This window comes from Mesoplodon mirus, assembly GCF_964341445.2.
Source record: "Mesoplodon mirus genome assembly, chromosome: 3".
Classification (NCBI taxonomy): Eukaryota; Metazoa; Chordata; class Mammalia; order Artiodactyla; family Ziphiidae; genus Mesoplodon; species Mesoplodon mirus.
Window position 1 is genome coordinate 89,096,519 of NC_138978.1, and position 18,147 is coordinate 89,114,665.

Sequence of the window (18,147 nt, forward strand, 5' to 3'; positions counted from 1 at the left end):
CACCTTAACGTTTTCTTCAAGCTCAAATTCTCTAACTATTTGCCCCTAAATTTGAACTTCATTCCTGGAAGATAAGTCTGATTCTTTGTTTCTCGAGCCTCTTATCTTGAGGGGGGGAGGTGGCAGCGAGGGGAAGCCAGAGATGGAATAGGGTTTCACTGCACCAGCACGGGCCCTGGCCATCCTGAGCTCCACCACACACGGCAGCTGGGGCACAACCTCCGGAGGAAGGGAAGCTGCTAGGCTTTGGATCAAGAACATTCTGCCACAAGTCTTGCCAGGTTCATTCCAGGGACCAAATCCACCCACAGCCACCATAAGAGAAGGATGCAGGCTGGACACGTACCTTCTACTCCAAGTCTTGCCTGAGTCTGATCCATCAGAGATTTGAGAGCAGTCCTTTTTTTGGCGGGGGGAGGGGGAGGGGGAGGAGGTGTAAGAAAATGTGCTATGTATGTAAATTAAGTAATAAGTATACCTTGAGCAGGAAAGAAAAGAAGAAAGGGAGGGACGGGACTTCCCTGGTGGCGCAGTGGTTGAGAGTCCCCCTGCCGATGCAGGGGACACGGGTTCGGGCCCCGGTCTGGGAAGATCCCACATGCCGCGGAGTGCCTGGGCCCGTGAGCCATGGCCGCTGAGCCTGCGCTTCCGGAGCCTGTGCTCCGCAACGGGAGAGGCCACAACAGTGAGAGGCCCGCGCACCGCAAAAAACAAAAAAAAGAAAGGGAGGGAGGGAGGGATGGAGGCAGGGCTTAGTAACTACTGTGTCAGGGTTACCCACTCACATGGCTCCACTTCTAAAACTTCTTCCTGTCCTAGTCATTGGCTCTGGGGTCTGAGACGAGAGGTGGGTAAACGGATAACTACAGCAAATGAGGGGATGGATGAGGCCCACAACTGTCCAACCGAGTTGAAGTTTAGCCAGAAAATTCATAAATTACTATCACTGCTGCTTTTCATGGAAATCTGAGCCTAGCTACTACTTTCCTACTGCCAGCATTTTCCATAACCCTGATGTCAACGGATGGTATAGCAGTGTTTAAGAGCTCAGGCCAGCCTGCCCCCTCCATCCATAGGCCACTGTGCCACTCACCAGCTGTGTGGCTCTGGGCAAGTGACTTTACCTCTCTGTAGAGCTCCTGGTCTGCAAAATGGGGATAATAACATATGACGACAGGTTAATAGGGATGAAATGGATCAATATCCGTAAAGCGCTTATGACATACCGTGGCACACAGACAGTGCAAACTGTTAACTGTTCTTATAGGCCTACATCAGAACGCTATTCACCCGGTTAAATAAAATGAACAGTTTACGTTTGAGGTGCTTAAGGTCCGATGCACAGGCATGGTGAGTGGGTCAGTATTTGGGAAGAAAGCAGTTAAGGAAAGCAGCCTGGTACTTGTTTAAGTGCCCACTGGCTACCTCAATCCTCTTCAGAAGCCTCGCTGTCCACCTGCCCCAGGCCCTCTGGTCTGGTTACATGGCCAGGACCAGTCTTAGCTTGCTGAGGCCGCCTCTGAAAATCACTCTAATCTGGAATGAACATCTCTGGAGCCCCACACCGCAGGCAAGTCTGGTCTTGACAGGCCGGAATAGCTGGAGCTCAGGAGATGGTTGGAAAACACATTCTGGAGGCACAGAGCCAGCTCCACCGACGTGCTGGGAACCTCGATTAACAAGGAAACCCACATTTCAACAGTTCTCTGAGGAAGAAAAAGCCTTTCTAGCCCAGGGAGGAATGGAGCTCAGGGTCTCCTCTTGCAACGGCTGTGTGATGTGCGATCCTGCATTTCAAATCAGGCACAACAATGGGACCCAGACTCTCCGGAGATTTGTGTTCCTAAGTCCGGGGGATGAGGGATGCGTGCTCACCACCATCGGTGGGAAAGCCCCAGAGCCGCTGTGGGAGACCATTGAGAGGATTAGGAAAAGATGGCATCTGCATTATAACTAATATTTTATTCTCTCCCTGCATAGAAGGAAAGCTTCCCAGTTCCCACAGAATTTTAAATTGTGCTAATCACCAGGAAAGACCACATCCCCGGGCTGGGAGCTGTGGATGCAAAGGAAAAGACTGCGGAGGCACCACCTTGGGGCCAACAACAATGGTGACCAAGCAGTTTGCCAACCCTCAGGCTGCTGGCGGGTGATGACAGGCTGGGTCCCTACCCTCAGGAGGGCACATTCTCCTAGAAGCCCACACAGGGAATAGTTTAACACATCCCTGAGCTCTGGAGACAGAATGCTGGGATCTCATCCCTGCCCCTACAGCTCCCTAGCCTGGGCAAGTTACGCCACCTCTTTATCCTTTGGTTTTCCCATGTCAAAAGGGCCCCATATGGGGTGGGGGGTGGGTAGGAAGGAGAAGATGGGGTATCAGGGTTGGCCCTTGAGGATAAAACTTGAGAACAGTAAGGGTGCTTTGGGCATTTGAGCTAAGAGCAGCTGGGCCTGGTCAGATAAAGGTGCTGTTTGGGAGGAGAGGGCTAGAGCAGGCGGAGCCTCTCCCCCTAACACCCCAAGCACCCCTTTTCTCTCCCCAGGAGAGCTCCATCTTTTTCTCTAAGTATGTGGTTCAAACCTACCTCCCTGGACATTGCTGGCTGGCCTGGCTAAGTCCCTGACCCAAGCTGGCCCAACCAAATTTCTTCCTGGGATCTTTCTAAGGGAACTGAGTGAAGGACACCCTACCTGCTCGTGAAAACGTCATGAGACTGGAAGAATGGAGGTTGCTTCACCTTATGTCGACCAGACTGGGCTGAGAGAATGAAATCACTGTGCAAAGAGAAGAGGAACAGGAGATGGAAGGGTCCCAGTGGCACACACAGCCCTAACCCTAGCTGATGATGTTAACTGGCAAACTCCCGATACCTAAGTTAGTTTGTGCTGGACTCCTGTCACTTGTGACCAGAGAAGTCCTGACCCAGGAAGGCAGAGATCAGACAGATCAGGCAGAGGGGCACTGTAGGCTGAGAGGTTAGACCTTCACACTCCAGACGGTGAGGGCCATTGACACCTTCTGCCCGGGAAGGCAACAGGTACAAAAAAAAAAGATGCTTTCGGACAGATCAATCTGGCTGCGGTGAGCAGAAGGGACTGGATGGGGCTGGGGTTAGCGGCACAAGGCCAGTTCAGAGTCTTCTGAAATGTGCTGATGATGCCCAAATCCCCATCTCCAGCCTTTAGGGTTGCTGCTGTTGTAGGGATATTTACCAGGATCCACGTCAGAGCTCAGACGCCAATATGGATAAACGGAACTCATCTTTTCTGCAAAGCCTGCTCTCCTCCTCCTTTCCCAGTCCTTGGCACCTCCACTGCCCTCATTACTCAAAGTAGAACCCTCAGAATTGGCTTCCACTGATCAAGAAATTCCTGACTATACCTCTCACCAAGGCCCATTCTAATCCCTGTGGAGGTTATCATGTCCTGTTCTCCCTGAACTTTCACAATAGCCTCCTGACAATTTCCCTACCCCCATGTCTAGTGCTACAACCCACCACCTACAAAGCCACAGATCATCATATACTCAGAGACTTTAGTCAAGGGGTGCCCCAGCTGGGGCTGACATGAGATCCAGAGTCTCTTCTAGCCCCTCCTCCCCCAAAATGGGTCGGCTTCTTATGTCTGGTTTTCACTCTCCCAGGGCTCAGACCTAGCCCATAAGGGACACAGACCCCCATCGCCCTCTCCTCCCAGATCCCTGAGCTTTGAACACATTACATTCCTTGCAGCCCAGTGAGCTGATGCACCACTCTTGCTATATACTGACACCTCATACAGGGATCCAGGTCTGAATTTGCTAGGAGGCCCAGGTCACGAGAAGGCTGTGGATGCCCATGTGAGGCATCTTTGTGGGTCCCCAGAAATAAGTGGCAGAGGCTTGATGGATGGAGGAGATGGGCAAGGGTACTGCCATTATGCAGTGGGTCCATGAGTCAGCAGATTTGGGGCACTAAAGTTTTTTGGACTTTATTTAAAGGGTCCACCTGTTCCAAAGGGCTCACAGTATCCTACACATAAAACCCAAAGGCAGGCGATGTCTTTCTCCATCTGGCCCTGAGCTCCCTTTCTGAGGCACACTGACACAGGGCCCTGGTCATAGGACCTTCCACAGCTTCATGGATACACAGTCCCTTACGTCCCTCCTCCATGCCTTCTCTCGTGGTCCAGAGACAGTGACCCACCTGCAGATGCCACTGTGCAGCCTAGCTGGAGCACAGGCTGGGGGATGGGGAGAGGCCAGAGGGGAGTTGGACGAGGCAGGCAGGGCCTTGAAGACCACGCTGAATTAGTCTGATTTTATCAAAGGGGGCAGAGAATCCACTAACACACTCTACACAGTGGGGGCAATGCAGTCTGCCAGGCATGAGCTCCTTGAGGGCAGAGGCCATGGCTTACTTGCTTTGGGCTCCCAGAGCCTCGTGGCTGGCATGCAGCAGGTACCCAGTAAACACTTACTGACTGGAACCATGCTTGCCATTTCACCCTCCATGTGGCAGCTTCCTTGCCACTGGGTGGGGAGAAAAAGAAAGAGTTTGGAGGTTGGTCAAGAACAGGTGACAAAAAACAGAGTCATAGGTCAATGGAACAGAATAGAGAGCCCAGAAATGAACCTACCCTTGTGTGGGCAATTAATCTATGACCAAGAAGCAAGAATATACAATGGAGGAAAGACAACCTCTTCAGTAAATGGTGTTGGGAAGACTGGACAGCTATATGCAAAAGAATCAAACCGGACTACTTTCTCATGCCACATACAAAAGTAAACTCAAATGGATTAAAGACTTACATGTGAGACCTGAAACCATAAAACTTCTAGAAGAAAACATAGGCAGTACGTTCTTGGACATTGGTCTTCGTACCTATTTTTGGATATGTCTCCTCAGGCAAGGGAAACAAAGCAAAAATAAACAAATGGGACTACGTCAAACTACAAGGCTTTGCACAATGATGGAAACCATCAACAAAATGAAAAGGCTGCCTACTGAAGAGAAGATATTTGCCAACGATATACCTGATAAGGGGTTAATATCCAAAATATACAGAGAACTCACACAACTCAAGAGCAAAAGACCAAATAACCTGATTTTTAAAAACGGGCAGAGGATCTAGATAAACATTTTTCTGAAGAAGACATTCAGATGGCCAACAGGTACATGAAAAGATGCTCAACATCACAAATCATCAGGGAAATGCAACTCAAAACCACAGTGGGATATCACCTCACACCTGTCAGAATGGCTATTATTAAAAAGACAACAAATAATAAGTGTTGGTGAGGATGTGAAGAAAAGGGAATCCTCATGCACTGTTGGTGGAAATGTAAATGAGTGCAGATGCTGTGGAAAACAGTATGGAGATTCCTCAAAAAATTTAAAATAGAACTACCATGTGACCCGGCAATTCCACTCCGGGGTATTTATCTGAAGAAAACAAAAACACTGATTAGAAAAAATATATGCACCACTATGTTCACAGCAGTATTATTTACAGTAGTGAAGATATGGAAGCAACCTAAGTGCCCATCAATAGATGAATGGATAAAAAAGATCTGGCATATATACACAATGGAATATTACTCAGCCATAAAAGAGAATGAAATCTTGCCATTTGACACAACATGGATGGACCTAGAGGGGGGTATCATGCTAAGTGAAATAAGTCAGACAGAAAAAGACAAATACTGTATGATTTCACTTATATGTAGAATCTAAAAAACAAAACAAGGAACAAACATAACAAAACAGAAACGGACTCACAGATACAGAGAACAAACAGGTGGTTGCCAGAAGGGAGTGGGGTTGGGGGATGAGAGAAATAGGTGAGGAAGATTAAGAGGTACAAACTTCCAGCTGCAAAATAAATGAGTCAGGGGATGAAATGTACAGTGTGGGGAATATAGTCAATAATTATGTAATATCTTTGTATGGCGACAGATGGTAACCAAACTTATGGTAATCATTATGAATGTAGAGAAGTATCAAATCACTATGTTACATAACAGGAATTAACATAGTGTTGTAGGTCAATTATACTTCAAAAACAAACAAACTCATAGAAAAAGAGATCAGATTTGTGGTTACCAGAGGTGGAGGTGGGGGAGGGGGAATTGGATGAAGGAGTCAAAAGGCACAAACTTCCAGTTATAAGATAAATAAGTCCTAGGGATGTAACGTACAACATGATCAGTATACTTAACTCTACTGCACGTTACATATGAAAGTTGTTAAGAGAGTAAATCCTAAGGTTCGCATCACAAGGAAAACAATATATTTTTTCTATTTCTCTAATTTTCTATCTACAGGAGATGATGGATGTTCACTAAACTTATTGTGATCATCATTTCATGATGTATGTAAGTCAAATCGTTATGCTGTACACTTTAAATTTAACAGTTCTGTATGTCAGTTATACCTCAATAAAACTGGAAGGAAAAAAAAAAGAAAGAACAGGTGACCCTGACCACCTTTCTAGACTTCTCTTAACTTGTGTCTGTCTGCACCTGGGAGTAATAGTGCCCAATTCACAGGACTACCTGACCTGATGCACCTGGAATTAAAAAAAAAAAAGGAACTGGCACAGTGCCTGGCACACAGTAGGTGCTCATGTGGAACAACATAGAATTTGGACCCTCTAAATATGCTTCTTAGCTAAAAAATAGAAAGTTACTTCTCTAAAGAGTTTTTTTAAAAAACGAATTATACAACCCATCAGAAAGTTTTAGAGATATTTGGTCTTTGAGAATTTATCAATAGTTCTGATGGAATAAAAAAAGCTAGAAGTTGGAGCTACCAATTTCTACTTAGGCATAGGTATGTTTATTCTGTTTATTTCAGTTCCAAGTCAGTAGTTGCTGGGTTTTCGAGTAGCACTAAATGGTTCCATCTGTGCAGGGTGACGCTGAGCACCTGTAAGAAGGCACTTTCCCTCGGCGGCATGCGTCTCAGTACTAACATGCACACGTAGTTACTCCAGCTGGCCACATGTCCACAGCACACAGGACAGAGTGGCAGCATGAGAGTGTAAGAAAGTTGTGTGTTTTGCACAAGGGCTGAGACGTCCTGGTACAGAGATGATGTGTCCTTCAGGGCCTTGGAGGCTTAGTCATCAATATGTTTTTTTGTTGAATTTTTAAGGTTGGGATGATTTTCTAGTCATTGATTCTATGACCAAGGTTGGGAATTAACTTGCTTGAAATAAAAAAAGGAGGATGGGAATGTGTGCATGAAAAGAGGAAGGGAGGGGGCGGGGAGCAGAGAGAGTGAAGAGGGAGGGAGGGAGGGAGGGAGCAAGCTTCTGGGCTATTCTGTCCTAGTTCAGAGCGTCGGGCCACAACACCGAGAAACCTATCAGGCTCTCAAACAAAAGCTTCTCTCTTCTGCCCTGGGCCGCTTTACTCAACTGAGGGAGAGGTCCCCAAAAGTCCAGGCCACTCATTGGGTTGTACCAAACAACTCCACAGGTCATGTTTTTCCAAATCTCATCCAGAAATTATGATCACAAACAAAATTGTAAGTCCGACTGCATGTAAAATTGGTCTAATTTCTCAGCAAAGACCATGTCCTCTGGTGAGCCAATGGGAAACCCCTCTGAGTCCACTGTGAACTGTCCCCAGGTGGCCAGGGCAATGCCAGAGTCCGGAAAGACCCCTCATCTCAGATCCACTGAACTCCAGCAAGACATGTGATGACTTGACAGCTGTGCCATCTCGAACCCTAACGAATGCTGTAAACACATGAAGAAGTGGAGCTGCTCCACCCTGGAAAAAGCACACTTTTGATCACCATTACAGGAGTATTCTGAAGCCTCACCAAGCCTCTTAGCATCTAGGGTTGCCTTACAAGTAAACCTGTCTAAAAATGAGATTCTTTGGAGATTTCAGAAACTCAGACCCTTTGAAACACTGCCTTGTGCTGAATTTTAAGCAGTGGACCAGTTTATGACCAAATTCCAAAGTATATCAAGGGCTTTCAGAGATCCAAGTGGTATTTTTACCGTTGAAAACCTGCATAAACTGATCACGAAGCCACAGAATTAATAAATCCCAATTACTTCTGCCACTCTTAACCCTGACTACAGGCTGAAAAACAAAAATCCACTTCTCCATCGGTTTCAGGCCCAACAATTTCTAGTACAAACCTTCAACTGTTTTAATCTGAGGTAGAATAGAATGAAAGGGGATGGCATTTGTGGCAATCCTAAGGCCTTGAAATGAAACTATTCATATATTGGGTTCTGCGCCACCTTTGACTGACACTCGCTGGCTTTATGGCTTGCCTAAAAATATTTTATTACAATCCAAAGATAAGTGAAGAAAGGCTTGAATTTACTAATCCAACTTTTCCCACTGGGGTGCTAGGCTAGACAAATATAGTTTCTCATGCTAATAACTGTGATTAAAGTCGAAGTCTTTACCTAAGTAAAGAATTAATTTTGTACCTAAAAGTCCAAAGAGAAAAAATGTCAAATTCAAATTTTATATCTCATATCTGGTAGACAAAAGCAAATGGTGGCATGGGCAGTTGGGCATTTCAGCCTGGCCCAGCGCAGTTGGGGGTGGCCACACAGTGGCCTGGCCATTGGCTCCGGGATGTGTACAACAGAGGGACATTATATCTAAGGAGGGGCCCTTCATAAACAGCCATTGAAAATTTGTATACCACAGCCGCCTGGCAGGTGGCAATAGAGCGTCTTGAGGAAAGGGTGCCTAATTCTAATTCACACAAGGTACTCTGTGGGCTAGCAGGGAAAGGCCCTGAGCTGTCCCGGAGGCTCTCTGCCTGTTAGGTGTTGGGTTCTTGACAAATGGGGACCTCTGGTCTCACTTGGGCCCCTTGCCTCTGAGCCTGCTCCTTTCAATCCTGAGATTAAAGCTCAGTGACGCAGTCTTTGGAGGCAGCTTCCTAACCCACACAGTACTTCACCCTGTTGGCCAAAGTTCTGCAGAAACAATCAGGTAGTTAGTTTTTTTGGGGGGGGGCTGCGTCTGGTCTCAGTTGCGGCACGCAGGATCTTTCGTTGTGGCTCACGGGCTCCAGAGCACGCAGGCTCAGTGGTTACGGTGGCCGGACTTAGTTGCCCTGCGGCGTGTGGGTTCTTAAGTTACCCGACCAGGGATCGAACCCATGTCCCCTGCATTGGAAGGAGGATGCTTAACCACTGGACCACCAGGGAAGTCCCAGGTAGTCAGTTTTAAATCAAGAGCTTGATAGTCACTGGAACAGTGTGCCTTTGATTAAACTCAAGAACTTACCAAGTGCCTGCTGTGCCACTCGGCCTCCTAGGCTAGACCTGAGGGGAGATGCAGACATGAGTAAGAAATACTCCATGGCCTGACATGGGCTACAGAACCTCTTTGAGGAGACGAGACATCTGAAGGGAATGTACAGTAATAAATCACAAGTTGTTTTGCTGAAGTTCTCAGTGTTTATCTTATTTCAGGTCAGTGAGGGCCTTCGGCTCCTTCTGAGAAAGGACTCAGTAGCAAAGAGATTTCATAAAATCTCAATAAGTTTCAGCATTCTGAAACACTTCAATTAATTTGATGCTAACGTTTAAGTTCCTTGAAGATATAAATTTCTCTTTTCTAAATCCTAGAAAGAATCTCATCTTCAGCAAAGATTCTACAGATGGGTTTTGATGCCATTTAATCATTTTATAATTAAACCTGAGTAATTTATCACACTTGACATCAGATTCTCACTCCAGTGCCATTAAAAACTGATTTGCAATTTGCTGTTAAATTAAGATGCTTCATTTTTTTACTTAGTGTGGTTTTCCTTTTCACAGACAAATGATGACACAGGGGCCGTCAGACACTAGCACAGATAGGAAAATGCCATCAAACCCCCCAGAGAGCCCAAGTCCAAGAGATTTCATTTTATTCATTATCAAACCTTATCAAATGCTTAGCAAAAGAGGCTCAGAAACCATGAATAAGAAACATGATGAGGCTATCTGTGGAACTCCGCACTTATCAAGGTTCTGTGAAATTCGCATTAAAATTCTGCTTTCCGTATGTGTAAATGAAAAAAGACTAATTTTAATTTGTGCAGCCTGGAGCCTTAAAGCAGCGTACTCTCTAAGCAGGCAGCAGTAACGTAATCCTCCATTCCAAACTAATTACATTAGAATCATTCTGATTGGGACCCACAGCTCCCTTTGATGTTAAACTCCTGTTGCCTTTCATCCACAATCATTCTCTGGGCAAGATCTTCCCCACACCCTCCCATCCTGCTAGATCACGAAGCTATTGCTTTTGAAGTTCAATTTTATTTTGATGAAACACCAAGGGACTGAAAATTACTTTTCACTGAAGGAGACTGATTTCGGGCTGAAAACTGCAGGAAGAATTCTAAGTGTGACAGAATGTAGCACATCCAACACCAAGAACGGCATTTTTCCTTCACAAAAGTTACTCACATGTGAAAGAACTTGCTGAACGCACTCAGTACACCATACGCTCTCCTCCCCTCCCCCGCCTCCCCTGGCCCCAGGGGGTTTGTCCATCATGTTTCTTACCCTTTTGACAAAGCATTACCCAGGGGCTCACTCAGTGCTCAACTCCAAGGGGGGTCTCACCTTTCTCTGGTAATAGATAAACTGAAACACTATAAGATTTTCAACAAGCCATTTGTTAACATCCTGCCCTGCTGAAAGCTATGGCGGGTACCCTCTCCTCTAGATCAAATGTAGGTGATGACTTCCTGAAGCAGACATCCAAATCACCCCCATGAGGCAGCCCTGTATTCTGATTCTTCCCAGTGAGAAGTTGGATGTGCCACACTTACGATGAAGGCTGAAGGTCACAGGTTGCACTTAATCCTTTATTGGGTCAGTGAAATGAAGGGCTTCAAATAAAAGCCAAGCACCCGTTCGACCGATGAAAACCTCCTCTAAACTGCTTTGCTTCCTTTAACCATGTCCTCAAGTGACTTCCAATAACACTTCTCTCTCTCACACACACAAGCTAAATAAGACAACGCAAGTGAAATATTAATCGCTCCGTCTGGCAGTGAGATTCCATTCAGTAAGAGTAGTGTTTTGTTAACATCTACGGCGAATGAAAAAACAGAGACAGCCCTGGCTAAGGCAGACCCAGGATAAGGGTTTGAAGACCAGCCGACCAAAGTTCAAAACACAAAGAGAGCCAAGCCAGAAATCTTTACCATTGGTAATTCAAGCTTGTTAATTCAACATCTTAATTCAAGTTATGAGTGACTTGGAACACAGCTGTTCACCAAAATGGATGCCCTATTTGCTCTTCAGTAAGAATATCAGAAAATAAAAATCAACTTAATTCAAATACTATCCTTTCCAAAAACAAAAAAACCAAAAACCCACCCAAAACCCCAATTCTATCCTTTCCTTATTTCACCTCAAATGCATGAGGCATTACTGAATAAACAAAATGTATTGTGATTGAAAGACACTAGGAGATGTAATTGGAAGGAAAAACGAGATATGCCAAACACGTGGAGGAAAATCCAAAGATTCAGAAAGCCTTTCAGTGTGCGGGTGGAATAAATGACTTTCCAAATTCTCTTTTTGCAAAATAGTACATGACTAACAACTGTCTCAGAAAGTGCACTATATATCAGAGCTAAGTACGGAGCAGGTTTTCAGTAAAACTAAATGACTCATTTCAAAATGGGTTTTGGCCAAGCATCGACTTCACTGCTTCCAATATTCACCTCACACACATGCCACTTTAAAGGTATATATTTCTCCCAGAGGAGTTCAAAGTTCTTGACACCCACATAACTCATCTAACAAGTTTTTTTTAAAAAACACACAAACACCATGCTAGATGTCATGGACAGGATCAGGGAAGCAGCAGCTGGACTTAGAGGGACAAGATACCTAATGCAACACAACTCAGATCTCATGAATCATATGATGTCCCTGGAATTAAATAAGTAGCAAGAATATTTATATCTCACAAGAGAAAACATGACCAAGGCCCTGAATTTTCGTGACTTGCTCAGACTTATGCAGTAAAGGATTGCCTGAAAACTAGAATCCAAGTCTCCCAAAGTACATAAAGAACCAGACATGTTTACAGGAAAGATCTGGGGAACATGAGGGCTGTGTTGATATATATGAAGGTTTGGGATGTTCTCGTCCCAAGATGGCAGGTCACGTATTCTTGGTTCAACTCCCTAGAGAAACGAATCCAGACTCCCTCCTGTCTTATTCCTAGGTGTCTACACATACCAACTAATTTGGCCTCAAATAGACATGGTCATAATATGGAGGGGAAAAACATGTATCTGAAGGGTTATTATATCCATTTAACTTAAGAATAAGGTGGACATTGCAAGGCACAGATTTTGACTCAATACTAGGAGGAACTTTCTAGCAATTTAGAGTTTTCAAACGTGGGAATGTATTGCCTTTAAGGTACAGTACACCTCCCATCTCTAGAAATGTCAAAAAGAAGGGTAATGAAATGACCTCCTATGAAGATTTAGGGCCAGATGACCAGTTAGGAAGTTACTGCAGAATTTTAAGCAGTAATAGATAACGAGGCCCGAAGTAGTACAGTACTGGTGGGAGAGACAGGAGGAAGGGGTGGATGAGAGAAGAGTTTAGGAGTAAAATCATGAAGACTTATAATTGATTAGACATGGAAGATGATTAGGGGGGAAAAGACACGGGAGCTCCTGGAAGATGACTGAGCCATCAACTTCCAGTACAGAAGCATGAGCGGGGAGCAAGTTTATGGAAGAAGATGTAGAGCCTGAGGTACCTGTGGGCCATCCGGATGGAGTGGCTCACCAGGCCATGGGATCCAGGTGCTACAGAGAAGGGCTTGAGAATCCTCAGTGTAGAGGGGGTATGTTGTCTCAAATGCCACCTAAGAGATGGGTTATAGAGGGAATATGAGAAGAGGGCTAGAAGACACTGGCTTTTTTAAGAGGCAGGCTAGAAAGAGAAGCTGAAGACAGGTGTCTTAGTCCATTTAAGCTCCTATAAGAAAAATACGATAGACTGGGTGGCTTAAACAACAAATATTTATTTCTCACAGTTTCTGGAGGCTGGGAAGTCTAAGATCAAGGCACCGGCAGATTCAGTGTCTATTGAGAGCTTGCTTTCTAGTTTATAGATGGCCATGTTCTTGCCATGTCCTCACATGGTGGAAGGGATAAGAGAGCTCTCTGGGATCCCCTTTATAAGGGCACTAATTCCATTCACCAGGGCTCCACCCTCATGACCTAATCACCTCCCAAAGGGCCTACCTGCTAACATCATTGCATTCGAGGTTAGGATTTCAACATGAATTTTGGGGGGACATAAAAATTCAGTCTATAACAACACAGCAGGATGGGTCAGGAAGGATCTAGGAGAAACAAGTAGAGTTCAGTGTCCTAGAGGTTGAGAGGAGACTTCCAGGAAAGGATGGCCAACAGTGCCAAGTGCAGCAGAGAGTTCTAATAGCATCAGAATTGGATGGCAGCCACAGGACTTTGCGAGGACAGGTCGCTGATCAGGTCAAGGGGACTGAGTGGCCAGTGGGAAGTGAGGAAGCAGAGACTGTGTTAACCAGCTTTGGGGATGGAGGAAGCCAGGGACCAGGAAGGAAGACATGGATATGATGATTATTTTTAGAATGGGGAAGACTGAAGCATGTCTAAGCTAAGAGGAAAGTGCTGGTAGAGAGGGACAACCTGAAGGTGCCTGAGGAGTCTTTGGGGAGGAGGGTGGTCATGGGCACAGGTGGCAGGGCTGGCCTTGGTCAGGGAGAGGGACATTTCATCCTCAGAGGCTGCAGGAAGGAAGAGAGGGTCATGGATACGGACACAGGTAGAGCTGTAGCTTGTGGGGGCAGGGGCGGGGATGGAAAAGCATCGGGCCTGATGGTCTGAACTGCTGCTGTGGAGTACGAAACAGGATCTTATTATGAGTGTTAAAAACAGGCTTAAAGAGAAGGTGGAGAGAGGAAAATACGAGTGAGCTGAGCAAGGACAAGCACAGCGGACGGGAGGCTTCAAGGACGTTGGCATGAGTGAGGGGAGACGCTGGTGACGCTCCTCAAACGCATCCTGCACACAAGGGACCGACCCCAAACCCTCCCCCACTCCCATCCAAACTGTGTGCTGGCTCCCCGCCGCCCTGCGCCATCTGTGCGCCGACCACCTCTCTGATCTCATCTCCTTCTGCTCCTCAACTTCAGCCTGAAGTCCCGTGTGTGATGCCCTTTTTCTCCCCAGGGCCTCTTCTACCTACGGCTCCTTTAGGAGTTGCCCAGTGTTACCTGCTCGGGGAAGTTCCCTGACCCAGAACTGGGTTAATACCTCTGCCCAGCACCTCGCATTGTGCTGTGTATTCTCCCTGCCTTTGCACCACCACGTGGTACCTCGGAGAGAACTGCCTGCATGTCCATCTCCCCAGCCGGATACGGAATTGCTCCTTTAGGACAAAAACTTTCACTCTGTCTCCCCAGCACCCATAGGCCTTTGATACACATGCTGGGCATGGGGGTGGGGGTGGGAGCGGGGAATGAGTAGATGAATTCTGAGTGGGAGATTGGCTCGTTGGTCCCTCAAATCCCATCTTACTACAATTAAAGAATCTAGGATTCTAGCTTGTTGGTTCTCTCTGTATACCTGCTTTTGTAAAAGCACACACGTATTAGAGTGGACACTGGGGAGAGTTCTCCATACAAACTATAAGACTGATCATTGCTCTTTCATAAGATAGAAAAATAGGCCATGACATTCTTGTGGCCAGAGCCAGATTCCAGTAGTAGCTCCCGGGGCTATGGACATGCACTGAAAATCCAGATGAGGACAGAGATGCTGCAGTGACGTCCAACCCCGGGAGGCACTGCTCTCCTCCTCTCCCCCACCAGGACAGCCTGAGTCCCCTCTGCTGCCCTGGGGACGTCCAAAATGTGCATCAGGTAAAAGGCCTCAGCTCTGTCTCTGAAGGCATCTTTAAACGCAGCGACAGAGGTTAGGGTCCTCCGCGTACTGCCGCCCTCTCACGCGTGGGTGTGTGATGACCGTTGTGGTGCACCCACCCCGACGACTCACCAGCATCCCTTCCAGTGTTTGGCACAGCTCCATCTCTCTGCGGTCCTGGAGGTGCTGACCCGCTAACAGAATTTTCCCAGGATCCCAGTCTCGTTTCTGCTTCCCACCCACGACTCTCCAACAAAAACAAGGTCTCGGCCAGGATCCCAGCTCCGGGGTCTGTGGTGAAGGGGGCACCGGGATCCAGCCCCTGTCAGGCACGTCCTTCCCCTGATGCTGAAACCAGATCCCCGTGGCCCCCAGATGCCAATGGAATGCATTTAGGTTTCTTTTAAAAAGCTGTGCTAGGCCTATTTTTTTTTTTTTTTTTTTTTTTTGGAGAGCAGGAGAAATAAGTGAGCAACTACTAACTGCCACAAGGAGGGGCTGAGTCACTTCGAAAGACATTTCCCCAGTGGCTTTTTCCACCTTGCGCAGCTTGTGCTGGCAATGCATCAGCCCCATGACAAAGACAACTTAAGCCACTGTCAACACCGGGGTGTATCACCAGTAACCAAGCCGTCACAACAGCAGACAGACCAAGGGATGGGCCACAGGGCAAATGAGCAGGACTTTCACTCTATGACATGACACTCCAACACAGAAAGGTAGATTCCAATGAAAACAAGTTCTGAGGACCCAACCCTCCAGGGATGGGCAGATGAGACACCTCAGGCTATAAGGTGCATTCAGAGAGGCTCCAGATACTTTTTCCAGGGGCAAGGGAAATGATTTAAAGCAAAACAAAACACAACAATAGCAACCGCACGATATAAGCTCTTCCCACTATAGGGCACTTTGTGGCTGCAAAGACAGTCACACCTCTGTACGAGAATGTATATGCTTAAAATCCACTGCCTTCTAACAACGACTTCTCGTTGACAAGACCAGTGCCGCTGGACTTAGTGACTGGTTAGCCAAGACTTACTGATTCATTTATCCACCAACTCCCTACTCCAACCTCCTTGTTGGTGTTCTTTCAGAAAGATGGCTCTTCTGCACTTGCAAGGTAACTCCAGTCTCTTTGGTTCCCCTGAAGTTTCCTGACACAGTCACACCCACCTTCATCAGCAGTAGCCACTGATAAGGCAGCAAGTTTCAGCTCCGGTTCCCCTGCCCACACACAAGGAGAATCAGGGACTCGAGGGGCCAGAGAAGTGGGCGTTTGTCCCCATGGCCAGTTCCAGAAATGGGATCTATTGTGCTTCTCCTAAATTCCTTCTGCAGCTCTCTGGGCACCAGAAGGTGGCCCTGCCACTGCTGCAGGAAGGGGACCTAGTCTGTGAAAACCAGTTCTGCGTCCTCCCTGAAGTCTTTCCTAAAAGCTGAGGATCGCACTATGCTTTCCCAACTGAATTGTTAACTGAAGTATTTAGTAGAGACAGAATCATCTTGTCAACGTCCACTGGTCTTACTATGGTATCGGAGAAAGGACACTTGGCTTGAGGCCACAAAATCTGATTTCTACTCCTGGTTCGCCACTAAATGATCTGGAGCAGGGAACTTCTCTGAGCCTCGGCTTCTCCTCTGTGGAAAGGGGTAAACTACTGTCCTGCCTGATTTCAGCTTGTCTTGAGACCCCACGGAGACAACTTGTGAAGGAACCTCAGACATTGGAAAGCCTTTTGCAAATGTAACGAAATGACACTATGGACTAATGGTCTTGTGGGAAGTCCTTCAAAGGCAGGAACCTGCCTCAGCTGTCATTAAATCAACCCCCCAACACACACACCTAACAAAGTTCTTATACACAGAAAGGCTATGACATTCGCCATTCAGGGATTTTCAAACTTGAATGTGCTCCACTAATGTCGTGGATCTGGAATATCTTCATGACAGACTCTTTTCCATTGGGTGTAAGCAAAATGTCCTTTCTTTTTCTTACTTGAGATCCAGAGGTCTTTTGTGAAATGAGTGCCTTGTGTGAACCCTTCTGGGATGTTAAAGTCATGACCCTTGACATGGCCTCAACTCGTGAGGACCAGCAATGACTGCATATCCTTGACCTCCTCTCCATTCTCGGCCTCCCAATTAATTCTTTTCCAGGGCCTTTGTATTCAAGTCCACACAAGGCCCTTAAACACATACTAAATTCTGCAGAATCTCTGCAAATGAGATCTTATTCCCTGAAAGCGCCTGTGTGATTGGTCCCCTATGTAATGAAGGAGCTTTTATATTTTTAGTTTTCTTCCCATACAACAAACACTATTAATAACATTGTACTTTCTCCAGAGATGATATGGATTAGACCAAATGGAAAGTTACCATGGCTACCACAGTGTTATTTTTGGTATGAGAAATTCATGCCAAGGGAAGTAGCATCCATGGTCAAGAATTGGAGTTTTATTTCCGCTTTGCTATCAGGCAATCAATCCCAATTTAATTTTGAAACTCTAATTGCAACGGAAACTAATTATGAGCAGCAAGACCTGAAACCCCTAATTAAAGTGGGAGTCAATAAAGTGATGCAGCATTATCACTGGGGCAACACTGGCAGGATGAGGGATTTGAGCACAGGTACATTTTCTTTCCCAGGTAACTATCTAAGCAAAACAAGACCGGGAAACACATCCCAAGAGTCAGAGGGAAAGCCTGAGCTGGGTTGGAAGACTTCGGGTTCTGGTGAGTGAGAAGGTCAGGTCCTCTCTCTGTGCTATGAAGATGCAACATACTAGGGTGGGATAGGAAGCCCAGGTGGGAAGGAGGGTGTTTCCACCGACAGTCAACCACCAAGAGAGGCCGTGGTGGGGAGGCCGAAGGATGGTTAGTTCAGACCAACCCCATGTGTTACTGTGGCCTTTCTGTGCAGGCCCTGGAGAAAATAACTGCAGAGGCGCAGTGGTCTCCAAACAGAATCTCATCACTCAGACCCAGATATTTATGGGCTGTTTCCTCAGATACCAAATGGTGAGTTGCACTTTTCTGAATTAGCAGAAGTTGGCTTATGGGAGGACTTCTATTAGAGTGTAAATCTACTGCCAGTCCCTGCAGTGCATGATTCCCTTCGGGACCTCCCCGTCTATCTCCGACAGCTTTAAAATACTGTTAATGGCATGACTTCATCTGCCCCACTCTAGAACGATCCATATTTAGGCCAGAAACCACATGGTCCTCACGTCACCCCACT

The 18,147-nt window shown here is 46.4% G+C and overlaps 1 protein-coding gene across 6 annotated transcripts in view; it reads right to left on the reverse strand.

The window, feature by feature from the left end:
• Positions 1-18,147, reverse strand: part of BCAR3 (BCAR3 adaptor protein, NSP family member) — a 261,968-nt gene that overhangs the window by 33,399 nt on the left and 210,422 nt on the right. Inside the window, exon 1 of one of the 6 annotated variants that reach the window (XM_082614308.1) lies at positions 1,094-1,343. The exons of the other annotated variants lie outside the window; for them this stretch is intronic. The gene's annotated coding sequence lies outside the window, so the exon portion shown is untranslated. Of the gene's footprint in view, positions 1-1,093; positions 1,344-18,147 lie in introns of those variants that run through there. 6 annotated transcript variants of the gene reach the window in all.